The 5000-nt window shown below is 53.7% G+C and overlaps 1 non-coding gene across 1 annotated transcript in view; it reads left to right on the top strand.

The window, feature by feature from the left end:
• Positions 1-3461: 3461 nt before the first annotated feature.
• LOC126129222 (small subunit ribosomal RNA) overlaps positions 3462-5000 on the top strand; it is a 1908-nt gene continuing 369 nt past the window's right edge. The window contains exon 1 of the ribosomal RNA XR_007527189.1: positions 3462-5000. This exon is cut by the window's right edge and continues 369 nt beyond it. This is a non-coding gene — a ribosomal RNA (small subunit ribosomal RNA).

Raw genomic sequence — 5000 nt, 5'->3', positions numbered from 1 at the left:
ATGACGAGTTATATCCAATATGCCAAATTCCCGCTGTCCCTATACATGCTGTAAGTCTGTGCACACAATATGAACCACACCTCAGCGAGACACTCCATCACACATTACTCTCTGCCTGTAACAGACACAGATACGATATGTAAGCACCAGCATGGACCAACGTCCGGTGCATCCTCTCCGCCACAGTACACCATCCACACTATGATAACCACACCAGGGGGTCCAATTATAAAATAGAATATCCCACCCGTCCAACATCCACAATTGCTCAGATAAGCCACCAACACCCACACATGTCCTACACAGGGGTGCACCCAACACCACCACACTGCCTCCTGTTACGGCACAGAAACAATGGCAGGAATGAATCACACAGGTCTGCCACTCCCTTGCCGCAACCACAGACGCGGCGCGCCTCCAGTCACGAGCGAAAAGCGCATCCTGACGAGACAGAACTGCTGTGACATACTGACGCTGCCTCAGACATTCACTTACAATGATCACTACCAACGAACCTGCCCCCCCCCCCCCCCCAAACACACTATCTCTTACCATGTTGTGTACTGTAATCCAACCCATTTTGCACCTTAACCTAACCAAATTTGTAACGCAATTTGTACCGCAATGTAACGCAATTTGTACCGCAATGTAACGCAATTTGTACCGCAATGTAACGCAATTTGTAACGCAATTTGTGTCTTAACCTAACCCACGTTGTGCCTTAACCTAACCCACGTTGTGCCTTAACCTAACCCACGTTGTGCCTTAACCTAACACACGTTGTGCCTTAACGTAACCCACGTTGTGCCTTAACGTAACCCACGTTGTGCCTTAACGTAACCCACGTTGTGCCTTAACGTAACCCACGTTGTGCCTTAACGTAACCCACGTTGTGCCTTAACGTAACCCACGTTGTGCCTTAACGTAACCCACGTTGTGCCTTAACGTAACCCACGTTGTGCCTTAACCTAACCCACGTTGTGCCTTAACCTAACCCACGTTGTGCCTTAACCTAACACACGTTGTGCCTTAACGTAACCCACGTTGTGCCTTAACGTAACCCACGTTGTGCCTTAACGTAACCCACGTTGTGCCTTAACGTAACCCACGTTGTGCCTTAACGTAACCCACGTTGTGCCTTAACCTAACCCACGTTGTGCCTTAACCTAACCCACGTTGTGCCTTAACCTAACCCACGTTGTGCCTTAACCTAACCCACGTTGTGCCTTAACGTAACCCACGTTGTGCCTTAACGTAACCCACGTTGTGCCTTAACGTAACCCACGTTGTGCCTTAACGTAACCCACGTTGTGCCTTAACGTAACCCACGTTGTGCCTTAACGTAACCCACGTTGTGCCTTAACGTAACCCACGTTGTGCCTTAACGTAACCCACGTTGTGCCTTAACCTAACCCACGTTGTGCCTTAACCTAACCCACGTTGTGCCTTAACCTAACCCACGTTGTGCCTTAACCTAACCCACGTTGTGCCTTAACCTAACCCACGTTGTGCCTTAACCTAACCCACGTTGTGCCTTAACCTAACCCACGTTGTGCCTTAACCTAACCCACGTTGTGCCTTAACCTAACCCACGTTGTGCCTTAACCTAACCCACGTTGTGCCTTAACCTAACCCACGTTGTGCCTTAACCTAACCCACGTTGTGCCTTAACCTAACCCACGTTGTGCCTTAACCTAACCCACGTTGTGCCTTAACCTGCTCTGTAATTGGCATATGACACGTTACATTAATCTAGTGTTGTCTAACCACAACCCTCTGAATATAGTTCGCTACTCGCACCGCCCACCCTCTTGTGTGTCGTTTCATGTTGAACACTTCGCAAGTGTTGCTTACTTTTTACATGCTCCCGCTGTACACTGTAATGTGGACAACTGCAGGATGTACATCGCCCCCCCCCCTCCACCCTGCCTTCGCACGCTGGTCGTTCAGGTGCTTGCGTGTTCAATGCCCTTCGCAGCTGTTCACTGGCATTCGCATGTCGAAGCGCTCAGTCTACGTCGTGGTACGGCCTGTGTCCACTGTCCGCTGATATCGTAAGCTTAATCCTCACATTGTACTGCACATAGGTCCGTATGTACTGAATGATACGCTGTGGCACATGTGTGACCGTACGACTGCGCCCAACAACAGCGAACCATACGGTCCAAATGTTGTGCACTCAGCCACGTGCCGTCTCCCCATAACAGCTACATTGCAGTGTGGTACGCCATAGAGACGTGTGGGAGTAACGGACGCCCTGGATGGCGATCAGCATGAGCCGTCTGTTGATGTAGTGGCGCGTGTATTCAAACGTAGTCGTCTCTTCTCACACAGTGTGATAGCATGGTGCACCGCGTTCCACATCTGCGACATGGTACAGATGCTGGTTGACAGTCGGTCTCGTAATGGACATCGCATACGTAGGGGGCCACCTCCCACGTGTTCTCTAGTCGTGCACATTTTGTTGCGTGTATGTGGGCAGACGTAGTGTGTCGTGACACCTAACAGACAGGTATGCAATAATCGTTGCATTTGCAAACTGGGATGGACGTCTACGTTTGCTGGTGACGTGACGCAACGCAAATGAACAACTGGTAAACCCATTGTGGTGCGGTTGTTGTTGCTGGAGGTAAATCAGTAAGGGCAAATCTGTGTGTGAAGCGATACGCGGCGGTGGCTGGGTGGGACCGTCCCCGGCCGGTGAGGGGGGGCCGCCCGGCGTGCTGGCCGCGCGGTGCGTGGGCGCACGCGCTACAGCCGGCTGGTGGGGGCGCCCAGTGGCAGGCGCGCCGGCCGACGGACGCGGCAGGCGGCGCAGCTGCGCGCCGGGGCACCCTGCGCGCGGCGCCGGGCGGCCAAAGTGGGTCCTCGCGGGCCCGGTGCGAAGCGCGGTGGACATCTGCAGTGTGCTGGTCCGACTGAGGACTGTGTGCGTTGAGGATGCGCCGCCGCCCGGCACTCGGCGCCGCGACGCCGTCTGCTGCTCGGTCGCCCCAGCGGTTCTCGCTGGTGGTTTGTATCGCAGTTGTGCAGACGTGTTGGCACGTGCGCTGTGCTGGGAGAGTTCGCTTCGGCACCCACGTGGGGCCTTTGCCCTTCTGTGGCGCTGGCGTTGGAGCTGCCGGTCACCGTAGGTGGCGCGTGTTGTCTCCCGCCGGCAATGCCACGACAGCACGCTCCCGGGCCTCTGTCGGCAGCGGCAAGCTCAGTTGGGAGCACGGGTGGTCGCACCTAAAGCGTCTACTCGCCTAACTCCGGGCGATTGCGCCTCTCTCGAACCCGACCAAGTACTTAGGACGGCGCTGCGCGCCGCCGGGACCTGAGAGGGTTTCGAGGTGTATTGTGCAGGGGAGCTCAGCCTCCTCCTGTTTGCAGAATAATTGAGCGGACGCTTGCGTGTTCGCGCGGGCCCCTGGGACACACTCCCGGGCGGCCGGCTGCTCAGCTCTAGTTGACGCAGCTCCCTGGTTGATCCTGCCAGTAGTCATATGCTTGTCTCAAAGATTAAGCCATGCATGTCTCAGTACAAGCCGCATTAAGGTGAAACCGCGAATGGCTCATTAAATCAGTTATGGTTCCTTAGATCGTACCCACGTTACTTGGATAACTGTGGTAATTCTAGAGCTAATACATGCAAACAGAGTCCCGACCAGAGATGGAAGGGACGCTTTTATTAGATCAAAACCAATCGGTCGGCTCGTCCGGTCCGTTTGCCTTGGTGACTCTGAATAACTTTGGGCTGATCGCACGGTCCTCGTACCGGCGACGCATCTTTCAAATGTCTGCCTTATCAACTGTCGATGGTAGGTTCTGCGCCTACCATGGTTGTAACGGGTAACGGGGAATCAGGGTTCGATTCCGGAGAGGGAGCCTGAGAAACGGCTACCACATCCAAGGAAGGCAGCAGGCGCGCAAATTACCCACTCCCGGCACGGGGAGGTAGTGACGAAAAATAACGATACGGGACTCATCCGAGGCCCCGTAATCGGAATGAGTACACTTTAAATCCTTTAACGAGTATCTATTGGAGGGCAAGTCTGGTGCCAGCAGCCGCGGTAATTCCAGCTCCAATAGCGTATATTAAAGTTGTTGCGGTTAAAAAGCTCGTAGTTGGATTTGTGTCCCACGCTGTTGGTTCACCGCCCGTCGGTGTTTAACTGGCATGTATCGTGGGACGTCCTGCCGGTGGGGCGAGCCGAAGGCGTGCGACCGCCTCGTGCGTGTTCGTGCGTCCCGAGGCGGACCCCGTTGAAATCCTACCAAGGTGCTCTTTATTGAGTGTCTGGGTGGGCGGCACGTTTACTTTGAACAAATTAGAGTGCTTAAAGCAGGCAAGCCCGCCTGAATACTGTGTGCATGGAATAATGGAATAGGACCTCGGTTCTATTTTGTTGGTTTTCGGAACCCGAGGTAATGATTAATAGGGACAGGCGGGGGCATTCGTATTGCGACGTTAGAGGTGAAATTCTTGGATCGTCGCAAGACGAACAGAAGCGAAAGCATTTGCCAAGTATGTTTTCATTAATCAAGAACGAAAGTTAGAGGTTCGAAGGCGATCAGATACCGCCCTAGTTCTAACCATAAACGATGCCAGCCAGCGATCCGCCGCAGTTCCTCCGATGACTCGGCGGGCAGCCTCCGGGAAACCAAAGCTTTTGGGTTCCGGGGGAAGTATGGTTGCAAAGCTGAAACTTAAAGGAATTGACGGAAGGGCACCACCAGGAGTGGAGCCTGCGGCTTAATTTGACTCAACACGGGAAACCTCACCAGGCCCGGACACCGGAAGGATTGACAGATTGATAGCTCTTTCTTGATTCGGTGGGTGGTGGTGCATGGCCGTTCTTAGTTGGTGGAGCGATTTGTCTGGTTAATTCCGATAACGAACGAGACTCTAGCCTGCTAACTAGTCGCGTGACATCCTTCGTGCTGTCAGCGATTACTTTTCTTCTTAGAGGGACAGGCGGCTTCTAGCCGCACGAGATTGAGCAATAACAGGTCTG

The sequence above is a fragment of the Schistocerca cancellata genome, unplaced genomic scaffold (assembly GCF_023864275.1).
Source record: "Schistocerca cancellata isolate TAMUIC-IGC-003103 unplaced genomic scaffold, iqSchCanc2.1 HiC_scaffold_527, whole genome shotgun sequence".
NCBI lineage: Eukaryota > Metazoa > Arthropoda > Insecta > Orthoptera > Acrididae > Schistocerca > Schistocerca cancellata.
Note: the sequence above shows the minus strand (reverse complement) of the source record. Positions and strands in the feature narration are given on the sequence as shown.